The 14,542-nt window shown below is 39.0% G+C and overlaps 1 protein-coding gene across 36 annotated transcripts in view; it reads right to left on the minus strand.

Annotated features, from left to right (window-relative positions):
* ZBTB20 (zinc finger and BTB domain containing 20) overlaps positions 1-14,542 on the minus strand; it is a 478,527-nt gene that overhangs the window by 226,260 nt on the left and 237,725 nt on the right. For 30 of the 36 annotated variants that reach the window (XR_005823591.1, XR_005823599.1, XR_005823600.1 and 27 more), the window contains one exon: positions 5,861-5,943. The exons of 4 other annotated variants lie outside the window; for them this stretch is intronic. The gene's annotated coding sequence lies outside the window, so the exon portion shown is untranslated. Of the gene's footprint in view, positions 1-4,607; positions 4,714-5,860; positions 5,944-8,666; positions 8,686-14,542 lie in introns of those variants that run through there. 2 more of the 36 variants (XM_040570877.1, XM_040571016.1) reach the window with 2 other exon arrangements.

The raw sequence follows: 14,542 nt of genomic DNA on the forward strand, positions 1-14,542 counted from the left end.
ACATTCCAAATTACTGGGTAAATATAATTTTCTCTTTCAAGTCCGTTTTGCAGTATCAACAGTGAAGTTTTATGCATTTCTGTCATAAGTTAGTGAATAATGTTCTCGTCTTATCCCAAAAATATTTTTTTTAAAGTAAATGATAAGATTTTTGTGCAGTTTCTTTAAAAATGTAAAACTCTGATTAGAAAAACATGTACACACATACTCAGCTTACATCTGGTTAGCTATTCCCCTGAATTTTTAGCCTTACAGGACTAGTCACATGCTCAAAATTAAGTAAGTAGCGGTAAGTATTCACAAGAGCAAGAACTATGTTTATAAGGCCCTTTATAAATTTTTCAGGTAAAGAAACCTATAAAAATTCAAGATACTATTACCAGTTTTTATATTACTGTCACTGTTCTTAAAAATATAACAAGTATATAAAGTAAAATATGTATGTAGTGTAAATATTGCAATATTTACAAATGCTGTTTCCAGTAGAAACGAGATATCCCAAAATCAGTGACATTCTCAAATTCAGTAAGAAATAAATCTCTTTTCTGAGCCTTTATATATTACAAATTGCAGTATCCATCACACTACTTTTATAATTCCCATCAATAGCTTTCACTTTTGTCACTACTTTTGACATCAAAACTGAACTATTGACCAGAGAATTTAATTTGTTTTATATCTTTCAAACAGGAGTATAGAGTCCCTCCGATAGTACTCAGTCCAGAAACACATGCGTGTGCAGCCCAGACCAGGGCACACGGACATTACTGGAAGCATTCCCACGTAGCTAAATGGTCTTCGATGCAGGTTTATTGGGAAAGTTCCTGCAGCTGTAAGAATAACTGCACTGAAGCCAGTGGAAGCTCTGGGCGTGGCTAGTACAAATTAGAAATATTCTAAACAGACTGAACATCTCTTGCTGACACCTGAATTTGGATTTCTAAATGAGAAATTTCTTCCTCTGCTTTTCACGCGATAGCATCTTCATTTTGTCCTGACTTTCACTCAGCAAACTGCTCACATACTTGGTCAAGACCAGGAACATAAAAATGTCAGGATGTTGAATCCTGAAGCACTATTCACTTCTTTACTTGGACAAAACTCCCTCTGAAATCAATAAAAGAGTACAGGCAAAAAAAGCAGCTGAGAATTTATCTAACTAGAATAACAGATGACGCATGATGACATGTCCTGTGACATTCTGCCCAGACTGGGAGAACTGACATGCAATAGGATTTTTTCCGTGAGCCACCAAACGCCCTTTGAACTCTGTTTAGGAGGTTCCTTAGGCCTTTCACTGGAATTCAAAACAGTTGAAATGTCCATTGCCAAAAATGTAGACACCTTACAGCACTTCACTTTTAAATCTCTTCTCAGAAAGACACCTATGTACTTAAACTGCTCTCATCACTGTGCTAAGTGCTTTGCCCTGTAAAAAAAAAAAAAAAAAAAGAAAAAGAGCAATCTGTCATCCTAGGTGCTGTTCTTCTAAGCATCCATGAGAAACAACAAGACTAACTTAAAACTAGAGTGTATTACTTACACACCTTTTGTTAAATAAAATAAAATGTTCCACGGAAATGTTTGTATGTCTCAGCAAGCTCTTACTGTAGGAATTCTGCCCAATTTTTGCACGATAAGCATGGCACAACATTTTGTTGGCATGTTTGTTGTACTTTTGTACTTTATTAGATGCTACAGAAAGAGTCCAGGCTGAAACCTTTTGTGTGGCTCGTTTGACTCTTCCTCCATTACCTGCTAAAAGGCCAGTAAAGCTAAATGCACAAGCAGCAGAAAATCATGTTTACAAAAAATAATTCAGGCTCGTTATACAGTCAGCTGTTACTGGATGAATGGATTAATATACATTGAAAATTAGATGGCTTCAGTGTCCAGCCCATAATGGAAGATACGCGAAGTGGTACCAATGTTTATGCATAGGAAGTAAAAAGGCACACTTAGATCAGAATAGTTCTACATGAACTCCATCATGTCAAACATAATAGACTCTCCTGACTAAGGGTCAAGAAGACCTGCCTTCAAGAAAAGCTAGTTGAATGGCACTCATCTCCAGACACCCAAAGTGCAGCTTTCAAAATTAAAGAGATATCTAATCCGTACAAGGAAAGGTCCTGAAGTAAACAACAAGCAAAATCTACGTACAGCCATATTTGTCTATATGAGAATTAAGATGTATTAGGCTATGGAAAAGAGTTTCTGGGAACAAAGTGTCTCTAAACTGAGAGAGAAATTCTCTAGAATAAGATAATAGGGTTTCCACTCTTTGTCTCTTTTTGGAAACTTTCCTGTACACAGTTAAAAGCAAATCTGTCAGGAGCTGGAAGCTCTGTTACTAGCAGAAAAATTCCATGCAGCAAAAAGTAAAACGTATTTTGCTCTAATATCACGTCCAGTAAGCCAAACAAGGATTCTTTGCTTACATGGAAATCGGCATCTTCTTCATCATAATCTAGAACCCTAACTCATTGTTTGCCATGATACTACACACATTTATATGTGCAGCTGTGATCTCCCTGCCTAGCAGACAGTGCAATGAGAAGAGAACCAAATAAATCAATACACATAACACAAAACTATTATTCCTGTCCTCAGATGAATACCAGGCTCATGGTTCTGCATGCGACCTTCTGAAAAGACAAGCATTCCTGACAGAAAATACAGCTTACTACATAAATCCTAATGCTCTGAACACAATGTTAGAATAAAAAGCTCACACTACTTTTCAGGTAAGGACTATTCTAACTTCCTCCTTTACACAAGCAGGAATAGTCTTGGAGGGTATTCCCAAGCACCATCGTACTTCAGACCCTACCAAGTAACAACAACAAAATACTAGGGAGCTTGTGAATGTTCCCCAGCAAACAAAAAGAAACAGCGAGTGACTACCAGCTCTCCTGGTCCGTAGTACAGAGCCTTAATCCAGGAAAACCTTCTGACTTTCATGCCGAGTCTGAAAATACCATTGCAACTTTTGGATAAATACAGGATCTGTATGATGACGGTGGTGGATCTTGACTTTGCAGGTCCTTAACACAATATTTAGAGCAAAACCGTCCAAATAGCCTCCTTCTGAACATCTGCCCATTTAGCATGCAGTGCTTACAGAGTATATTGACTACGCTCACAAGCCATGGCATGAAAAGACCCCAACCACTAGGCAGAAGGCTCACTGAGCACAAGCAAAATCCATTTTTCGGAAAGACAGGTCCCACTGCACTAGGCTTGTTTCACAGCATCTTTCTTCCCTGGGTGAGAAGCCCTTCACCTCCATTTTAAGCAACTCAGAGCAAACAGAAGTCTATTCTGCCTTCTGCAACATGGCAGCACGCGACATTTTGAGTATTTGCTCTTCTCTCCACTGAAGATTGTACCTGCCCATACAGCAGACAAGGGGCTGAGAGCTCAAGGCTCATTTCAGCAGTGACCCTCAGAAGATGTTTGTTTGATTTATGTGCTGTGTCACCCCCTTGGTCTGATGAGAGCCCCCCCAACTCCCCTCCCTCTCCTCTCCTTTAATCTCCACATGCTGTTATGCGAAAGGTGCCAACTTGAGAACAGACAGTTCTGAAAAGAAGGCAATTAAAAAAAAAAAAAGCACCGTACTTTAGAAATTTAAACAACAAGCCCTGTGATCAAAATAATTCATAAAGGGAAGGATTTTATGAAGTCATTTCACGAGCACACAATGCTTTTTTTTTGCTTTGTTTTTTAAATAAATCCGTCAGTACACATGCCAAGGCAACACATCTGAATACAATATCAACAGACACACCCTGAATCCCTGCGCCTGTGCTCTCCCAAGTTACAGCAAAAGCTAAAAGCTGGGCTTTTTGCCTACATCTTAACCATTATCAATTTCTTTCTTTAGTTTGGATGTGTTAGTTAAATTCCTTTTTTCCCCCCTCTTTCCTTCTCTATCCTCCTTTACAAGTGCTCCTTTCCTGCTCCCTTCACACAGAGAAAAAACAGTATTTGAAAAATGGATTTTTCCCTTACTGATGGTAAGTGTCTATTTAAAAAAAAAAACACAAAACAAAACAAAAAAAAACACAACAGAAACCACACAACACATAAAGAGATCTAACTTATAATGAATCCCTCTGGCATAAGAAAGCCTGTTCTAATCTCTCTTTATCGGGTCTGAGTGATAGTTTTGCTCAACGAGTATTGACAGGGCCGTCCTGTTTCTCAGGCTTTCATTTTCCCTGAGTTGGAAAAAGGATACAGTGCATTTTCACATTCTCCAAGTCTGCAGTTGTTTTTATATAAGAAGCAATTTGCTTGGGTCACATCAGGTCAAATGGGAAGCCTGCCCAGCTCTTGGTTTTAAAGGAAAAACATACAGAAAGACACAAAAACACAGCAGTTTCCTTCATTAAATTCCACTCTACCTGCCATGGGCTTGCAGCCACAATGGAATTTCCCACCCTGGCTGACCATAGCTAAACTTTTATTTTTAGTTTTTTTTTTTTCCCTTTAAATAAAAAGCCTTATTAGTTTTCTTTAAAGTGAACTTTGAGGTAAGGGTTATTAAAGTCAATGTAATTGTCCTTTTAAAAAATATATATAAATTAATAAAAGCCTACACAGAAGCGGGGCCAAATGCTGTAGTCCTTATTGTAGTCCAGACTCTGATCCATGTTACAATGCTGTAAGTCAAAAGTAACTCTTCCAAAGTTGCTGGAGTTGTGCCTGGGTAAAAGATCAGAATCTTGCCTCAGTTTTTTAACTCATTTCTCACTTAGGGAAAACCTCAACTGACTCCAGGGAGAGTTTGCCTGAGCTAAGCCTGCCTGTGCAGCACAGCATGAAGCCTCTCTCTGCGACACGCTCGGCGTTCCGCTCAGCCCTTTCAAACTAGAGGTAGCTTCAACACCTGAAGAGAATGGCACCCAAATAAGTCCCTTTGTCACTAGTCAGCAATTGCAAAGGTTAATGGTAGCAGGAAAGCTTACTCCCAAGCAAAAGGAACACATCCACAATCGCTCCCCAGACTCCAAAACAATCACTGAAACCTGAGGTGAAATCCTGCCCTGAACTGCAAGAAGATGATGCTGAGGGAGTGACTCAGCGTGTACATTTTTAAGAACAATAGATCATGAAGATGCTTCATTGATTTCAATATAGCCCTAAGGAGAACCAAACAGCTGTTTGCTTTGCTTTGACTGTGATTTTATTGTACACACATGTAAGGGAGAGAAAAAAAAAGAGAAAAAAGAAAAAAAGAAGGGATACATCCTGAACCACAGGTGAGACAGAGTTTCTTTTAAGATGCTGAAAGGTGTCTAATTCAAATTCAGATCCATATAACTAAAGCATTTGTACCTGGACTCTCTCTGCTGAACACCCAGCTAATCCCAGTGTGCTGTTACTAGTTTGCATTTAACTGCAAACACTGTAATTAAGTTTGCAGAACAGTTTCCATTCAGACTGTTTGCCCATAACTTTCTGCAAAGTCCTTTTTTTCAGGCTGAAAGATTGGCCTCAACTGAATGATGCAAAATATAAGGCAAATTGGGGGCAGGTGGAGAGTGGTGGAGAACACGCTCAGCCTTGCATTACCAGCGGGTGGCCCCCTCCCTTTCTCACAATGTCCTCCACCCTGAAAAGTCTTTCAGCCTTTTCTACAATAAAGTCAAAAAAGACAGGAAAAAAAAAAAAACAGAACAGTTGGCTCAATGCCCCTGTATCCTCTGTTTTCCAGACGCTCATGTATGAAACAATGGCAGTTTTGCCTGAATTGGGGCTAAGGACTGCTGGACTTGCCCTTTGAAAAAAATTTTTGGACTTACTATCGAGACTTCCATCCAGAGATCACAAAGTGCTTTGCGCCACTTACCACACTGGGCAGACCTTTGAAGCAGTTTGAGCTGTGTGATAGCAGAGTCACTTCGTCCCTTGCAGTGTCCTTTCTCCAGCAGTCTAAGAAATAAACGATATTTTAAAAATCTCACACACTCCATTCAGTTTCAAAGGCTGGCTAGTAGGAAACTGCTAAGTTCTCTTCATTTTATTTTCCTATGGTCAAATGCTTCTTTTCTTGTATTCTGTCTGCTCTCTCTGGTGTCTGTTTTTCTAGTTGATTCATCTATTATCCCTCTTTATATAATCAAATTTCTCTAGTCAGGCTGTCATTGTGCTCTGGCCTTATTGTACTCTGTCACCTCCAACTTCTTTCCTTCAGAAACTCCACAACCCAATTCCTCTTTAAAGTTGCTTGCTGAAGCATTTGCTCTTTCAGCATTGCAGTACGTTTATAAACTGGAGATTAGTTCACTTTGTCTGTCTTCCAAAGCCATTTGCTGCTTGAGACCATTTCATGAGCTTGTCTATTCATGTGGATAAACAAAAAAAACCCTCAACTATAATGTGAATTAGGAAGAGGAAACAGCAGTTGCATGGAACATATATCAGTGAGGGTGAAATTAGTAACAGTCACAGTTTTTATCAGTGCTGTCTCTGAACTATTCTACTATGACCCACCTTTAGATAGACAGCAGGATTTCACAAGTTAAAAGGACGATATTCCTTTTTAGTAGAACTGAGTGACCTACCATAACATTTTGCTAGTGACTTCAGCATTTCTATACTGAACAGTCCCTAGACTCACAAACTTCTGTCTAGATGATTAATCTGAATATTCCGCAGTTCCCCAGAGCGGTCCATTATTTTCCACAAAGCCTTTAAAACTTTCTACTAGAGTTAGGTTTTTGAAGTGACGTCTGGCTAACAGATGTGCATATTCTGGTACTTTTAGATATCTTTCCTCAAAACAAGAGCCTTTTCACAATTTAAATTCAAGTCAATGACAAACCTCCTACTGATTTAAAAAGATATGCCAAACTCTTGTTAAAGGGCGTGAGGCCCAAGGAAGTGTATCAGATGCTTATATGTAACATCAGTATACATAACCAAAGTCCAGACTCCGGATGTGTTCAGGTGACCTGTCATCTGACCACCCTACTTCTTGTGGACTTCGTGGTAGTATACTGAGTAGTAAGCAGCAGGATGACTTTAAATACACGAGGCCTGAGTTTCCTTCATACAAGAAGTGATCAGTTATTCATATCACCAATTCGAAGATGTCCCATTCCTAAGAAGACAACTGCAATTTATTGTCTGTGGAGCTACTAAGAGTAAAATCTCTTCACTATCTGAGGCAAGCATTTGGATACCTACAGAAAGATTGAAAGGTTATAAATATAAGCAACCTAGTTTTCTATTTGTTGTCATGAGTGTCCAAAGGAAATGTCCCATAGAATAACATTAGATTTCTAAATTGTGTGGATTATTTACATGTTAAAAACATGGCAAAGGAGCTTCTCAACTGGGGAAATGTTGGCTGAAGTTAAATGTAGCACCACGAGCTGCGTTCAGCAGCTGAAGGCCTACAGGACAGCCTCCTTACCTTGAAGTCACTCAAGATATGCCATTTAAAGTGGAGTTGTGTCAGAGCATTTCCCCTCCTGTGTAATGCTCCACAAAACTCTCAGCAGATGGCCAAATTTACAAGCCCCCCCACGCCCCTTGGTTTTAAAGGCCTCAGGCCTGCAGAAATGCACACCGCTGAAACCCTTCAGGTGTCAGGGCAGATGGTCTAGATTCACACCCGCCAGATGCAGAAAATTAGATCCTCTCTATGCAGTAATAAATGGTACAAAGTGAACGGAGGTGAGAACCTGAACTTCTTGCCTATCTTGTGGAAATCTCTGTGCAGTCAGTGGTTCATCACAGCCTAATGATCTAGCGGAGAGAGGGCTGCCGGACCAGGTGTGCTGGTGACTTCTTAAGGAATTCAGCAGAACTTCCCTGGTCAGGGAAACTTAGCAGCCTTCAACACCACAACTGACTAAATGAATGTCTTATAATTTTATAAATGACAGCAGGAATGACTGTAATTATGCTTATTAGCAGATAAAAGTGTCTCTAAAAGATTGGATTGGGGGTGCTTATAAAGCAAAACAGGAAACGGGCTCATGAATGCATCTGTGGTGCATGGTTAATCTAAGCTGAAGCCTTGCATACATTCATTTTCCATGCCAAGCATGATCATCATAAGACTTGATTATATTCTATCAGTTCTACATGTTATAGATCGAACTGCTATAGGAAACTGGCTTAAAATGATAATCATGTTAAGATATAGCATGTATTTCCTTGAACATGTGCTTAGGTCTTTTGAATCCTTCAACCATATTTCCAGAATCAAGCCTTTAAAATGAATTACTTCATTATTTGTTTTGCTTAGGAGTTTTCTGAAGGCAGACTAGGAAAAGAAACATTTCAAATACAAGTTCTCTAAAATCTGCTTATGCTGCATACATTTTGATTTAAATTCCATATAGTAAGTTATTTTTATAGCCCTCAAGAGAGTAGTAAGCACTGGTAAAAGAAAGTAAGAGATACTAATCAACCCTACCTCAATGACTCGGATATTTAGGATGAAATCATGGCACCAGAAAGAAGGAAAAAACAAACAACAAAAAAACACCACCACATTGACTTCAATGTAGCTGAGATTTCAGCTTTCTTATTTGCTTAAATTGTAGATAATTTAATTTCCAAAGTACCTAATTGCTACAATAAGTGAGCAGAGGTAAAAGTTCACTAATGATAAGTTAAACACCAACAAAATGAATATTTACCCTCTTAATTCTCCTGCGTCAAGATCCTTCCTGTCCTTAAAGCCGTGTGCCACACCTGATCTCTATAGAGCTAAAAGACACATATTACAGATAAAGAAAGCGATGAGGTAGGGGATTTCCAAAAGCAGCTGAGAGGTTGGAGATCACAAACTCTCTTAAGGGTCCTGCTGTTTTACTGCACAGAATTGAGCTTGCAGCTGGGATCCTGGGTGAGTTGCTAGTCTTGGCCTCCGTGGTCCCTGCCAAATCACTTCTCCCCCACCATGAAGGACGGAAATGATTCAGCAGTGCCCTGTGCCAGCATAGTCCTGCTGTGGATCACACATCAACCCTCCTCAGCCCTGCAACAGAGTCAAACATGAAGTGCTAAAACCCCAAATCTTTGCTGTCATTATTAGGAGACGTAGATTAAAGGTTTGCAGGTCTACAACACTCACTGTGCTGAAGGGTGGACAACCAGCTTAGGGCAGGAAGAAACAAGCCCCATAGTGGTCTGTAGCAGGGGAGATAAATTACCTGCCTAATAGAAATATTTAAAGTTTGTATTAAAAATAATAATAAAAAAAATCAGTGCAAAGCTGACATTGTAAGGCAGATGAGGATACCCAGACTTCTAATTTAAATTTTATCACAATTTAAATACTTGTATTTTTGTTCACATTCCAGAACCTGCCAAGACCATCCTTTTTATTAATTTAATAGTATCATCATTATTTTCCCAACATGTTTAATTCTTGCATCAAAAGGAGCTAGCTGGTTGCTATGTTTGAGATGCTAAAGCTGTATGAATTCTCTAGAAATATTCACCATTCACTTACTCAGAATGGCAAGTTTCAATGAGATTTTCCTTGCTTTAATCGGTTTGAGCTAGCTCTTTGGCATTCTGTTATAAATAATAGAAGCTACACACTGCACTTTTATAACATCATTCATCTAAGGATCTCATAACTTAATTAAGAGGGACACTGTCGGGTTAAAAATCATATATTTTTTATTAAGTAATTTCCTTATCTATGTTACTAATAACATTTTAGGCTATTAAGCTGAAACAAATTCTTAAAATCTAATTTAACATCTACTACTAGCGTGTATATATTATATATACACAGCTGGTTTACTTTCTGAGATATTAAAACAGATGTGCTAGCTTTACTTCTGTTTCAAGTTGGTTTCATTTACAGATTTTCATGTGTGAACAATACTCTTTCTTCGGAGTGGTATAAACACTCCAGGAGAACATTTAAATGCAAACAAAAAACTATATTAACATTTAAGAAAATAAAACATATGGTTTTGTTAATATAAGACTTGCAAGATTTCAACAGCAATAAAACTTTAATTTTAGAGAAAACTATCTAACATTGTACAGTGCTTATTTTCACTTTCTCTAAAGGGAAGGTGAGAAGTACTACTTCTGCACTGTTTAATTATGGGAGCGCACAAATCTGTTTGCTGTGAGGGAATACTTCATTAATAAATTCATTCAACTATATCTGAGCCTTTTCTGATATCCAGAAATGTGCTGCTACTTCACAGAGTTCACAGAGGCTTAAAACAGAGATTCGGTTTTGATGAGGAAAGTTAACATAATGAAGTTTCTACCAGCCACAGTTTAGTTAAACTGTAAGTTGTTGAAACATACGCTGCATTTCCAGAATGGGCACACAGTACCTAAAGCACTGTTGCGTCTCTTGGAATCTACAGAAATCAACTGTAACATCAAAAACTGCAGTATGCATTTTTGTAGTCTTCACTAAATACTGGGGAAAACTGAGACAGAGAGATTAAATGATCAAAGTCACACGAGTGAGTCAATGATAAAACCAAATATATATATATATTAGATATATAGATATGCCTGCGCTACTCACTCCTCACCAAGCTACTTGGTATCTTCCTGATATTTCAATGTATTTTATGTGAAGAACAAACAAAGCTATTTTTCATTTCTGTGCCTATCAGCTAACATACAGCAAGGAAGAGGTGGTTTTCAAGTTTCCAGTAGGTCTTTTTGCTTAGAAAGACATTCCTTCTCTTTCTTCAGTTCCCTAGGTTCAATGATCAGCAAAGTGGGTGTTTACTTGCACCCTCAGAGCTCCTGCCACACAAGCCAAAAGGATTTTTACCTTTTGTTTTGCTTTTTAATGGTCCATTGCTCAGACATTAGTCCCAGGAGATAGACCACCAACTACTAAACTTTTTAAGCAGGTGGAGGTTGAAATGGGAAGCAGGTCATGGAGTCAACAGCAGTGAGTCAGCTCTGTCTACTGCTTGAAAAGAAAACTGTAACAAGAGTGAAAATAATATGTACAAATAACAAAATGTACAACCAAAAGGCCTCTCAGGAGCCAGTGAGAAACAATGGACGCGCACTAAAGCCAGCTTTGAAAATGGTGGTGCAGCCCAATATTCAAAACCAAACACAGGACAGTTGTGCAGAAGAATCCCTTAGATGAGATGTTCAAGGTTAATCAGCTGGGTAGTGCAGAGACAACGTGAAATTAGGCCAAGGACCACCTTCCTATGACAGGAAGAATTAAAGAAACACCTTGCTGTTCTGCTTGAAAATGTGTTTTACCTCATGCATGAGCTTTCAGAGGTAATCTTTTGCTGGCTGACTAGAGTAGTGGGACTTGAATATGTATTCGCTTGGTGATAACCAGTTTATTATAAAATCATTGGAATTCCCTGATAACCTCTGATTCCCTGATAAAACATTCATTATTTCACCTTAACATCGTCAGGATAATTTTTTTTTCAGTTACAGACTTTTCATGTTGTACCTATTCAGGACCCAGGACATACAGCTGAGAACTGGTGGCCTGGGCCTGAGTGTCAGCATTTGCTTTATGGCTTCGGTAAGTCTTTCAAATTGTTGGTGTTTCATTTTCTTAATTTGTCATGTGCAAGACATGTCTTAAGAGACAGTGCTTCAGTACTATGAAGTCCAGCTATCATTACGTACGTCTCAGCCAAACCAACTAGTGACAACTACAGATAGCACAATGCTTTTCAAAAATTTATTTGTATCATTTTGTCGCTGTTTTAAAAGTATGAGGTCTGATTACTCTGGTATTAATGTGTATAATTGTCTCATTAATCATCACACAGACCCTTCTCAACAGTAGGTATGTTTAAGAAGTGAATAAATAAATTGTAACAGTGATAGTATTTTTCAAGTAATATAATTTTTAAATGTCACACACGTATGGCTGAAGATACCTGCCTCACAGGCCATTCTTAAAAGCAGAATTTAAAAGGTAACTTGTCTAATACAGCAAAGTCAATCCTGAGACTCATACACAGGTATATCTCTCCGTGTCCTCTTTGTCACAGAATCACAGAATGGTTTGGGTTGGAAGAGACCTTAAAGCTCATCCAGTTCCAACTCGCCTGCCATGGGCAGGGACACCTCCCACTAGACCAGGTTGTCCAAAGCCCCTGAGCACTTCCTGAGATGGGACACTTGAAGGAGCTATGTTAATGCCCAGAGAGCAAATTTAGTCCTGTATTTCTATGCCTAGGAAGTTCTCTCTTAAAACTTAAAAACAAATCCCTAGTACAGTGATTTAAAGATAGTGCTGAAGGCAAAGTAAACAAACAAACAAACAAACACACACCACATTAAGACCAGATATAACTTGGAGTACATTTTTACTGTAATTACCAAGGGAAAAAAAAAAAGAAAACCAGCTGTACCTATTTACAAAAGAATTTAACACAGACTCTGGGGTCTGATATCCTTATCTCATGGACAGGCTGAGCACACAAGGAAGATGATCACAGCACAGTACTCCTACATTTTTAGAAAGATTAGCCAGAGCAACCATGAGCTAATGGCCTCATCTCCTGCCACATAAAGGCTAAAAATTTCAAATTGACCATTATCCTAAAATAATCCTGTTAGGACATCTCATGGTGATATTTATTACATGTGTCCAGTTCAAAGGTGTTGCAAAATACATGCAGACAACTTTATTTTTCAAAGCTGAGCATTAACTACAAAATGCTCAGCTTCACAGTGTTCTTTACATGGGAAACAAAATGAGTTTCTATGTTCCAGTAGCTGAAAGCAAATATATGCTAGTATTCCACATCTTACTCTCCTTTGCCCAGGATGCTTTGGGCTCACGCATTCAGTAGTTCACCCTTTCATCCACACAGTCCTTTACTTTCTCCTGCTTTTTCACTCATTTCTTGCACTCACCCAGGCTCTCCCTCCATAATCAGCTATCCATTTTTTTAGAATCACAGAATGGTTTGGGTTGGAAGGGACCTTAAAGCCCATCCAGTTCCAACCCCCTGCCATGGGCAGGGACACCTCCCACCAGACCAGGTTGCCCAAAGCCCCACCCAGCCTGGCCTTGAGCACCTCCAGGGATGGGGCATCCACAGCTTCTCTGGGCAGCCTGTGCCACTGTGTCACCACCCTCACAGTGAAGAATTTCTTCCTTATAGAATTGGAATGATTCAGTCTATTGGCATTCTTGTTCTCCTTTCTCTCTTTCATCACCCCACCAGCTGCTGGCAGGCTCTTCTCCCCACGGAGCAACCTTTTTGTCTGGTTGTGGAGAGCCTCAGCAATGCTGTAGTTCCCACAGGACTTCCCTGCTGACAACAGGCCCCTGTAGGGTGCATGCAAAGGACCAAAACACATCGCCTTTCGGTCTGAGTTTGAGACCCTGGTCAGACAACACAGCCACTAATTATAATTTTGCCTAGTCCCTCACCTCTCCCTGAACCAGTTTCCTCTTTTCCCTATGAAGAGAGCTAGTCGTAGTGAAGTATATCCTTCGGGTACAGAAGGAAGGCCTCCTTCATTAAATGCTATGAAGTGTTTTGATATCCTCAGAAGCGTGGTGTTATTTAAGTGCTAATCACTCTAGTCTTCAGCATGTCCAAAATGATTTTGCTTGTTACCAAAAAGCTCCATTGTCACACATTACATTGCCATTGCACTGAAAAATAATTAACAGCCTACATTTGGGGGTCCATTATTTGAGCTGTCTGACTGACTAGGGAATTATCCAGAATTCCCAAGTTTTCAACAGAGAAATTAGAAAACATTAAAAAGGTAGGCCAGGGAACATCTCTGTGAAACAACACACACAAAGAATGAGAAAAGAGACCATTCCTTGCAAGCACTAAGGCAAAGCGGTAGGCAAAAGTCAAGGTAATCTGATGTAACAGGCAATCTATATGATAATTTAAGAAGGTAATCTAAGAGGAGTCCCAAAGATTATCTAACTCAAGCATTTAGCAAACCATTCTTAAAAAGCTAGAATCATGAAAAATTACCAAGAACAGCACACACTGATCAAATCGGGAGATGTAACATACGGCTGTACCATTTAATATTTCAAATACCACATAAAGCAAAACATGATGTGTATATGAGAAGCAATCTATAGCACTTGAAGCACTCACAGATCCCGAGTTAACGATCTCCACTGTTGCTTGTTTGGAATCTCTTCACTTCTTTGTTTCCCTGTAGGAAACCAACCTAACCAGCTTGAAGCCTACCTAACGCACACACTGCTATACATATACAAAAGTCAGAAATGGAGTCAAAATTGCTGGCTGACCCAAGTAAACCAGGTAGGACTGAAACTCTGCATCCAAACAGATCTCAGGTTTGAATACCCACTGGAGTTTGACCTGGATCACTTCCTCATCCTTCAGAGCTCCCACATTCAATTAGCTAACATTGGGCATATTACATAATTAAAAACAAACAAACAAACAAACAAAAAATAAAACAAAATTAACAAAACAAACAAAAACATGTAAAGTACCAGTGGCACAGAAGAAAACAAATGATAAACAAACAACAAAACCCCAAACATTTCAGCAGACTTATATGTAAGATGCAAATT

This window comes from Cygnus olor, chromosome 1 (genome assembly GCF_009769625.2).
Source record: "Cygnus olor isolate bCygOlo1 chromosome 1, bCygOlo1.pri.v2, whole genome shotgun sequence".
Taxonomy (NCBI): domain Eukaryota; kingdom Metazoa; phylum Chordata; class Aves; order Anseriformes; family Anatidae; genus Cygnus; species Cygnus olor.